Raw genomic sequence first — 11,217 nt, 5'->3', positions numbered from 1 at the left:
GGGAGGAAGACACCCAGTGTCAACCCTAACATAGGCTGGCTCAGATGAGATGAACGCACCCTTACACGTGCGCGTGAATATAGTCCACAATGCAGGGAGGCACCAGATAGTTAGAGCAATTGGTTCTTTAGTAGAATTAACTTGTTTAATGGAGGAAGGGAGGGAGGGAGGGAGAGCGAGCGAGCCTGCGTGAGTGTCGAGGTTTAGTTTTGTTTTTGTGCAAGAGTTTACACCTGGGGATTTGCTCTTGCTGAGCATGTCCTTCAACACTGAGCTGCACAGCACATTACTCTTCACTTACCTTTTGTTTCTTTAAAATTTGTTGTGTATGAATGTTTTGCCAGCATTTATGTCTGCACCAAATGAGTGCCTATGTTTACAGGGACAGGGCTGCCTGATCCCCTGAAACAAGAGCCATCATGATGAGGTCTGGAAATAGAACCTAGGTCCTCTGGAAAAGCAATCAGTGTTGCTGAGCTATTTCTCAGCACCCCCTTTTCTTTAATTGAGTTAGGGTATTGCTAGGGTGCCTGGACTATCCTCCAACTAGTGAACTCAAGGGATCTTCTGGCTACAGCCTCTGGAGTAGTTGGGACTGCAGGTTTAAACCACTGTGCCTGGCTGGTTTCATGTGCGATGTTTTGAAGTCACTTAGAAAATTCACAGACAAGTTAAAGCTAGTGCATTTGGATAGCTGTTAGAGGACAGCCAGGCAGTCCTGTGCTGAAAGCAGTGGCTTCTGCTTAAGGTACAGTCATTAAACTTGAAGTTGGGCTCCGCTTACCTGTGGACCTCACTTTGACTTCAATCTTCCCACTGAGGAGTTTTGCACAATTTCTGGTCTTAAGTGGCATTGTAGAATTGGGTCATTTTAAAGATAAACTGGATTTTAGTATATATAGCCAGCATATATAATGCTACAATCCCCACCCTTCAATTTTAAGGACATCATTAAATTTGAGTATGCCAGTAAACAGAAATTCAAACTTATTGAAAATGGCGAGAAGTAAGAAGCTGTATGCAATATTGTGCTAATAATTGGTATGTGTACATTCCAGATTTTCATATTCAATAAACTGATTAAAAACTAAAGCTAAGCCAGCTGGAGCAATCTGCCAGTGGTTACAAACACTGAATGCTGTCCCAGAGGACCCAGATTGGATTCCCAGCATCCACATACAGATGCTCAGAGCCATCTGTAACTCCAGTTCCAAGGGATGTAAAGCCCTCTTCTGGCCTCTACAGGTACCAGACACACATATGGTGCACATATATACATGCAGGCAAAACATCCATACACATAAACAATAATAAACCCTTAAAGTTAAGGCTGGGGGGATAGCTTAGTCCATAAACTTGTCTTGTGGGCAATGAAGACCGGTTTGTGCAGTCCCCAGTACCCATGATGAAGTTGCATATGGGGACCCACAGTTGTAATCCCAGTCCTGAAAATGGGAAGAGAGGGGCTTGAGGTTCTTTTGACCAATCTAGAAGCCCCAATTCCCAATGAGAAACTGTTTCAGAAAACAAGGTGGGCAGCTTGTGAGGGACAACACCTGAGTTTGATCTCTGGCCTCTACATGCCAGCACACATCCATGCACACAAATTTAATATTTATTTTTCTTTTTAAAGTAAAAATAGGTTTAGTGGCTAAGAGTATTTATTGCTCCCACAGAGGATCTGGACTTGATTCCCAGCACCCACATGATGAGTCACAACCGTTCGTAACCCTAGTTACAGGGTATCTGATGCCCTCTTCTGACCTCCATGTGCATCAATCATGCACATGATGCCCACACATAACATGGCAGCAAACTCACAAAATGTATAAATCTAAGTTTTAAAAAGTAAAATGGGGTGAGATGGTGGAAGGGAAAAACTAGCTCCTGAAAGTAATCTGACCACACACTATGGCACAGCATGCTCACACAATACCAATTGTTAAGACATAAAACAGATGCATAGGAGAACACACAGAGACACACACACAGAGATACACAGACACACACACCTATTCAGTCTTAATTTGCTCCCTTTTAAAGCAAGGAGTAAACTTGAAAAGCATTTTAATTGTGTTTGGCCAGGCACTAGTATGGTGCAGCTATGCCATGCCAACTTGACTGTTGATGTGTGATGTGTCACTGGTTTAAGGGTGTATATGTTATCAAAAATAGCAAGGCTGAACATGGTGACACGTGCTTATAATCTCAGCAAGAGGCAGGAGATTCACACATTTGAAGCCAGCCTGGTCAATAGCAAGTTTCAGGGTAACCAGGGCTAGAGAGCAAGATACTGGTTCCTCCAGTCCCCCCTCCTCCTAAAACCAATATATGGCTCTGGTAGCTTCAGTTTCTACGAAGATATATTTAGTAAAGTGAATTCTATGTGTGTATTGGGCAAATGTTACTGGTTGAAAATAACTCATTTGGGCATTTGCAATGAAAGGAAAGTCCTTAGAAATTCTTCATGTAATGTGTTATACCCGAGGAGGGACATATGGGACACATGCATTCATATACATGCATATGTGTATACATACATATGTGTTTATACATACACACACACACGATGACCTTATTCCCTGGTTGCTTCACTTGAGTCAGTCTTCTTCCATGAGAAGGAGCTTCCAGAAGCAGGAAACAAACATACTTTTTTTTTTTTTTGGTTTTTCGAGACAGGGTTTCTCTGTGTAGCCCTGGTCGTCCTGGAACTCACTCTGTAGACCAGGCTGGTCTCGAACTCAGAAATCCGCCTGCCTCTGCCTCCTGAGTGCTAGGATTAAAGGTGTGCACCACCACGCCCGGCTAGATACTTTTTTCTTTTTGGTTTCTGTTTCTTTCTCTCTCTCCCTCTCTCTCTCCCTCTCCCTCTCCCTCTCCCTCCTCTCTCTGTCTCTCTTTCTTTCGAGACCAGGCTATGAGCTGGAGAGATGGCTCAGTGGCTAAGAGCACTCAATGACTGCTCTTCAGAGGTCCTGAGTTCAATTCCCAGCAACCACATGGTGGCTCACAACCATCTGTAATGGGATCCGATGCCCTCTTCTGGTGTGTGTCTGAAGACAGCTACAGTGTACTCAAATAAATAAATTAAATTAAAAAAGAAAACAGAAAAAGAAAGAGACCAGACTGGCCTTGAACTCACAGAGTACTTTTTAATTAAAGTTATGTGTGTGAGTGTTTTGCCTGCATGTATGTCAATGCACCACATGCATGCTTGATGCCCATGGAGGCCAGAAGAGGGAGTCCAGGTCAGTGAGAGAGACCTTGTCTAAAAGGAAGTAGGTGGTGACTTGAGGGTGGCCCCTGATGTCCTCTGGCCTCCATATGCCTGCACATCTGTGTACACACACATTTATTTTTCTAGTTCCATTTTCAGGTGCTTCTTCAGTGTTTGTTTATTTTGTGTGTGTGTATATGTGGGCACATACAAGTCATGATGCATGTGCAGATGTCAGAGGATAACACCTGCCAGGTTGATCCTGAAGGTGCAACTCAGGTTTCAGGCTTGGGAGCCAGCACCTTTACCTGCTGAGCCATCTCACTGGCCAAACATAATATTTTAACTTATAGCTCAATGCACTGCCCCCTCCTCCCCACAGTGTTTTTGATTGTTACCTCTATCTTTATGTGATAATGAAGCTGCAATATTTTATATAGAAATAGAAATTCAGCCTTTCCTCTGTCCTATCATCTCAGGTTTGTTTGTTTGTTTGTTTGTTTTTTATAGCCCCTGTAATGGCTGCTCTGTGTATCTGTATAATTCTTTGCTTAAGAATGTTCCCCAGAGGTTGGTTTCCTTTAAGGTGTTCCCAGTGGGGCTTGTGAAGGGGCTTGTATGCATCTTGGGATGGAATTTCCAAAAGCAAAGCCAGTCTAGGTGTACACTCTTACCTTCCTCCCAGGCACACACACCCTTTGTTCCCAGGTCAGGTTGCTCGCTGCAACTTTGCTGTGTGCATCTGATGTGTGCTCACTCTGCTCCCCCAGGCTCGCTGGGGACTTGTCCCTGGGCGTAGACTCAGGAACAAGCAGAAAGAAGGGATGTATAAAAGAAGTGGAAATCTAAGTTTAATGAAGGATTTGAAATAATACAAAATGTTCATATCACTGGGAACAGTGATCTGATTAACTACATTTTAAAATGTAGATGGGGAGAGAGGAAGGAGGGAAGGGAGAGAGAGAGAGAGAGAGAGAGAGAGAGAGAGAGAGAGAACATAGACTAGGACATAGGGGAGAGAACATTGGTTCTCTCCTGCCACCTTGTGGGACCCAGCATCAGGCCTGTGCAGAAGTGTCTGCCTGCTGAGCCACCCCACTGGCCTCACTACATGTAAGAATCAATCCTTTTTTCTGTGCATTAGTGGAAAGGGAACAAGTACCACGGTGTATATATATATAGAGGTCAGAGGGCAGCTTCAGGGAGTCAGTTCTCACTTCGCTTCCAACCCTGTGGTCCCTAGGTATAGAATTCAGGTTGTCGGGTTTGGTTGTCAGCTTTTTCCTTTACCCACTGAATCATCTTGATGGCCTCCAACTTCCCTGACATATTTTTTTCCATTTTTTATCTACCTTTCAATAACATACACCGACAACTTTGCTGTGGGCATTAAAAGTGTATCATTTTAATCAGATGCCAACTGTGGTGGCTTACACCTATAATCACCGTACTCAGCAAGCTCAGGCAGGATCACCCAGGAGGTCAGTGTCGGCTACAGAGTGACTCTAGGCCAGCCTGAGCTGCAGAGCAAAACCCTGTTTCAAAACAATGATTTTAATCAGAGCATTGGCAAGATTGTGGAAAACTGGAATGCTTGTGAACTGTTAGTGGGATGTAAAATAGAGTCACTATGACGGCAGTGTGGAGGCTTCTAAAACCCATGAAATAGAATTGTCACGTGACCCTAGCCCCACTTCTGGGTGTATACCCAAAAGAACTGAAAGCAGATTTTCCGAGATTTGCATGTCTCAGTTTGTAGCAACACTATTCCCAATTGCCAGAGGAGGAGGAGCCTAAATGCTCACACACAGAGATGAATGGAAAGACAAACTGGGGTCTATACACAACGGAATATTGCTCAACCTTGGATTGAAATGAAGGTGGATGGATGTGCACCTGTAATCCCAGGACTCAGGAGGGGTTTTAGCTTGGCAGCCAAGTCATATTGACCTTGTCATATAAAAGTGGAAAAGGAGGGAAAAGAAGACGTGGAAACAAAGACTGGAGGGAGGAAATGAAGCTGTCAGCTTCCACAGCATAGGGGAACCATTAAGAAGACATTTTGCTAAATGAAGTGAGCTGGAGACAAGCAATATGACTTTGTTTACATTATTAATTAAGGTTATCACATTTAAAATACCTAGAGGGCTCATGGTGAGAGGAAAGGGGGTGAAGCTGGCTAATAGATAGAATATCAGATGGATACGATAGAAAAACCTAAAGAATTCCTTTGCAGTGTGAATCTATTCATTGTGATTGAGTTGAACACTTAAACTAGGTGCAGTGTGGGATATGATGATGTGTTTAAGTTTTTTTTTCATTGAATTTATATGTATGAGTATTTTGCCTGCATATATGTCTATGCAACACCTGTGTACCTGGTACCCACAGAGGACAGAAGAGGGTGTCAGAACCCCTGGAACTGGGATTACAGACAGTTGTGAGCCACTGTGTGGGGACTTGGAATTGAACCTGAGTTCTCTGGAAGAGCATCCAGTGCTCTTACTCACTCAGCCATCTCACCAGCCCCTAGAGAAGCTGCTTCTCAAAGTGGGTGTTGGCTAATGCAGGGATTCATAGCCAGCAGACAATAAGTGACCATCGGGTGCTCAGCCCCCAGAGAGAATACTGATATCAACCCCCTCAAGGCTCAGGAGACATTACTGATACAGGAATGGGAAGGCAAAAAAACAGAAAGGAGGCTTGCTGTCTCCTGACATGACAGGTCTGTTGCACCTGTCAGCTCACAGTCCCTATGGTTACCTGCACGACTCCACAAGACTGGGCTCACTAAGACTCCATCATGAATAAAGAGAGCTATGGACAGTTAGTGTTGCAGGAGAGGCCATACAAGCAGGCCTAATTCATCTCAGCAGGTCATGTACATAAAAATGGACGTGAACATTAACGTTAGGTGGTTTTTTCCTCCCAGAAATAAGACTCAGACTCAAAATATATTTACAAATACCTTGGCCATATAGCTAGACTCTTCTCTGACTAGATCATAACTTAAAACAACCCATTTATTCTTATCTACATTCTGCCACATGGCTGGTTACCTGTGCTCGAGGGACCATGCATCTTTCTTGTCACATCTTCCCCGGCGAATCTCCTGCCTGGCAGTATCCCAGAATCTTTTCTGCCTCCTGGATGTCCCACCTCCTGTTTATTGCTTAAGCCATAGGCCATCAGATTTATTATTGACAGGTGCCACATCCACACAGACACACACAAGATGTTCTCTTTACACAGGAAAGGGCATGCTGGGGGAGGGGGCATTTGTTGGAAGAAAGGGTTTCAGCAGGAGAGGGAGGCAACAGGTGGTGAAAATGACCCAAACTCATTTACATATGTATGAACTTGCCAAGGTGGGGAGAAAAGGAAAAGAAAAAGAACCCAGCTAACTATTGGCATATTAATAGGTTACCTTTTGCCTCAAATTGCTATGAGGTAGTTTTAATCTGCTGGCATTTAAAGCCTAATAGCATAAAGTATATCTTCAGAAATAATCTCAGTAGTTTCGCTAGGCTCTAAATGCCTGCGGAACATAGTGGATCCAGGCTGTATGCCTCAGCTGCCACAAGTGCCTTCACCCACATGTGCTAGCATCTTTGGCACAGGAAGGCACTCTGCAAGCTACCAAAGGAGAAACTCGGGCTCCAATCCAGCCACAAACCCTCTGATCTACATGCCTGCAAGAGACCCTAGTGCAGTGCTGGCACACAGTTTGTGGACTAACCAACCAGTGTCTGATTTGCTTAAGGCTTTCTTCATGAGATGGAGCCCATACGTGACACTGCTTGGGTGGCCAAGAACCTGAGACTGGATAGATAAGGTCAGGGACCTGGGGCAAAACCAAATACTACTGTTCTAAACAAACAAGAAAAGTGTAGTACTAAAATGACTTCTCATGACATTTTGCTACACTCATAGATCAGTAACTTGCTCAGCCATCATCAGAGAAGTTTCCTCCTGCAGCAATGGGAACAAATACAGAGACCCACAGCCAGACATTGTGCAGAGAATAGAGGACCTTGGGATGCTCAATCCTAAACTGGATGCCTCTGTCAAATCCCTTGCCTTAGGGTTCAGGGTACTCTGTAGAGGAAGAGGCAGAAAGAGAGTAAGCCAGAGGGGGTGAAGGACACCAAGAAAACAAGGCCTCTAATCCATCCTGATCAAAACTCGTCTGAACTCACAGAGACTCAGGCAGCATTCACAGCGCCTGCACTGGTCTGCACCAGCTGATTCCTGTGTATCTTATGGCTTCCAATCTAGGGTTTCTCTGTGTAGCCCTGGCTGTCCTGGAACTAGCTCTGTAGACCAGGCTGGCCTCAAACTCACAGAAATTTGATTGCCTGTGCCTCTCAAATGCAGGATTAAAGGCATGTGTTATCATCACCTGACCAGTTTAGTGTTTTTATGGGATTTCTGAATGTACAAACAAGTTTCTTGTGCCTTTTCTTGGGCTCTTTTCCTTCTGTGTGTTTGTTTTGTCCAATTCCAATGTGTTAGTTTTTGTTTTATTCCTTATTTATTATTATTTTATTATTAACCCTTAGAAGTCTGTTGGTTTTTTAGTGAGATACAGAAAGGGAGTGATCCAGGTACAGAGCGTGAGGAGGAACTGGGGGAGGGGAGCAGAGGGAGAGGAAACTAATCAGGATAAATTGTGTGAGGAAAAAAATCTATTTTCAATAAAAGGAGGAAAAAAGACAGGAAGGAGACAACTCAAAGTAACTTCAGGAAGTCCCTGAAACTGACCATATTCACTAGGCCCCTCTAGATGTGTGTGTATTGCATCTCCCCAGGAGAAGTCCATCACACAGCAATGTCCCAAGTGGGACATGTGCTTGTCTCTGAAAGCCATCACCTACTATTTTCTCCACTGTTGATCTCATGAACTTATTTCTAGTACTTGGAAATACACTGGTACACTGGCCCAGCTTCTTCCTAGCTGTACCTCAGTCCCTACACGTATTTCTCCGTTCACTGTCACCAGCGAGCTTTTGGCAGTTTCCAAAAGCCAGGGAGAGCCGTAGAGCCATTAAATACTTCTCCAGAAACACTTACAGGACTGACACATTCCCAAGGAGAAGTTTCTGAGAAACCCAAGCATCATGTAGCCCAGACGACCATCAAAGGCTGTGTGTTGTTTGAGGACAGTATTTAAAACCACCCTTTCTGTAGAGCCAACCGCTTAAAAAGACTTTGTCAATAGTACTGAAGCTAGTACCAAGTCTTGCTGTGAACTAGGCAAGTGAGATCAGTAGAACTTTCGAAATGGATTTTTTATTTTTAGTGAATGATACATGCATGCTATAGTAGTGTGGGAAAAAACAACAACAACAAAAAAAAACAACCAGACACTATCAGTAGTGTTTAGAAAATACCACCTTCCTTTCCAATTTTTGGAGCTTTCTCCTCAAGGCCGGTAGGTTTTACTTCCTGGTCATTTCTAGTGATTTACTCACTGGGTTCACAACTGAAAACCACTCACTCTCTCCCAGAACCTATGGTAGCCAACATTTCCGGGCAGGACGTGGGGGACATGGGAGAGGGGGCGGGCATTCTGTTTTAGTTAACTAGTAGTATTCCATTATAACCACACACCAGGATTTCAACCCCTCCCAGTCAATAGTTGATGAGCATTGGATGTTTCCAATGAGTGCTATTTCAAGTAAAGCAGCTGTGGACATTTTGTATTCAGCGTTCACATGTACTTCCATTTAAAAATTTCATTATATTTTCATTTTTTGAGTGTGAATTTTGTGTGTCTGTGTGTCCATGCATGTGTGGTACAGTGTGTAGAGTTCTGAGGGACTGAGCTCAGGTCACTAGATTTGGCAGCAAGTCCCTTTACAAGCTGAGCCATCTTGCTTGCCACATGCTTCCATTTTTTTCTGTGGAATGTTTTGGATTATACAATAGACATGTATTTGATTGCCTTTTTTTTTTTTTTTTTAAGAAAGTGACATCTCCTGTACACATGCTGGCCTCAAACTCACTGTAGCTAAGGATGACATTGAACTTCGGATCCATCTGATCCTACTCTTTGAATACTTGCATGATAGCCACGCACTAACACCCCTGCCTCCTTCTGTGGTGCTGGGGACTGAACCAGAGCCTTGTGCGTGCTGGCAGACACTACCAGTGGGCTGCATCCCATCCCTCAATGCGTCAAGCCAGATTGTTGCTATACAGCCCAGGCTGGTCCAGAACTCCCACCTCTCTAGCCTCTGCCTGGCACGCTGGCATGACCGGCTTGTACCTCCAACAGCGGTATATGCTGAAGTGTTCTGTTATTATTAGTGAACTACCTACCTATCTATACATTTACACATACATGCAACAATAACAAAGAAACGGAGGTCATGGGCTGGTGAGATGGCTCAGTGGGTAAGAGCACCCGACTGCTCTTCCGAAGGTCCAGAGTTCAAATCCCAGCAACCACATGGTGGCTCACAACCATCCGTAACGAGATCTGGCTCCCTCTTCTGGAGTGTCTGAAGACAGCTATACAGTGTACTTACATACAATAAATAATAAGTAAAAAAAAAAAAAAAGAAAGAAACGGAGGTCATGAGTTTGAGAAGGAACAGGGTAGGGCTGTACAGAAGGGGTTGGAGGGGGACAGCGAAGGGGGAAGTGACACAAATAACTAACTAAATAAAATGGTTTTGTTTTGTCTTCAAGACAGCCCTGGCTGTCCTGGAACTCAATCTGTAGACCAGGCTGGTTTTGAACTCACAGAGATCCACCTGCCTCTGCTGGGATTAAAGGTGTACACCACCACTGCCCAGCTTATAATTATATTTTAATTTCAAAATATGCTAAGAAAGATAGTAGAAAGGGGGTCACGAGAAGGAAGAAGATTCTTTTTAAAAAAAAAGTATTTATTTATTTTATGTATATGAATGCTCTGTCCCACCAGCACTGGGTGCGCTGCCCTGCATCCCCCCCCCCACACACACACACCAGAATGTTCTTGGTGAGTGTTCCTGAAATTATTTTTGTGTTTTGAGGTATCACACTGTCATCCTTTGTTCAGGGCTCTTTCCATTTGGAAATAAATTTTCTTCAGCCTGGGACATTTTCTCAAAGTGTGTCTTTTATCTCCTCTTTGGCACTCCTCCTGTAATATCTTTGGGCACTTACTTACCTTGGATTGGCTCACTAACCTTTGTTCTTTCTCTCCGAGGGCCCCTTTCCTCACCTGATTTTTAAGAGAATTTGACCTCAGTGTCTGCCTCTGCTGCTGAAATGCTGTTTCCACTTTAGTTTCTACATTCCAACTTCTTTTTATGAAAAAGGATTTATTTATTTTTATCTTATGTGTATTGGTGTTGTGTCTGCATGTCTGTCTGTGTAAGGATGTCTGATCGCTTGGAGCTGGATTACAGGTAGGTGGGAGCTGCCATGTGGGTGCTGGGATTCAGCGTGAGTCCTCTGGAAGAGTATCCAGTGCTCTTGACTGCTGAGCCATCTCTCCAGCCCCAACTTCCTGTGTCTGTGTCTCTCCAACTTTCTTTGGCATTTCTTACATGTCAGCAATCCTTGCACGTATATGGCTTTTATATTGGAGAATCGGGTATTAAACGTCTCTCTGGTTAGAGCTTGGTTTTCTTGTGATTGGGCACTGCTAACTTTGGCTGGATTGACTGAGGGAGGGACAGGACCTGTGGAAATGGCACTGAGTTGCACTCATATCCGGGAAGAGTGCTCTAGATACAAGGCACGAGGCACTGGGCATAAGCAGGGTACATGTGGAAGCATTTACGGAATCCCAAGGAGGGTCAACTGGTCACCAGGAGCCTCACAGGTCTCTATGTGACCTAGGGCTTCCTCTCAGGTGACATGAAACACTGCCACAGAGTGTGAGACAGAGCTTTGGCATGATAAGACCCACCTGGGAGAGTCCCCTGGCATTCCATACAGCGGTCCCCGTGAAGAGGAAGCAGCCCGGGAAAGAGGTGCATCAGTTGGCAGAAGTGGTGGCT

The sequence above is a fragment of the Mus caroli genome, chromosome 7 (assembly GCF_900094665.2).
Source record: "Mus caroli chromosome 7, CAROLI_EIJ_v1.1, whole genome shotgun sequence".
Taxonomy (NCBI): Eukaryota; Metazoa; Chordata; class Mammalia; order Rodentia; family Muridae; genus Mus; species Mus caroli.
Note: the sequence above shows the minus strand (reverse complement) of the source record.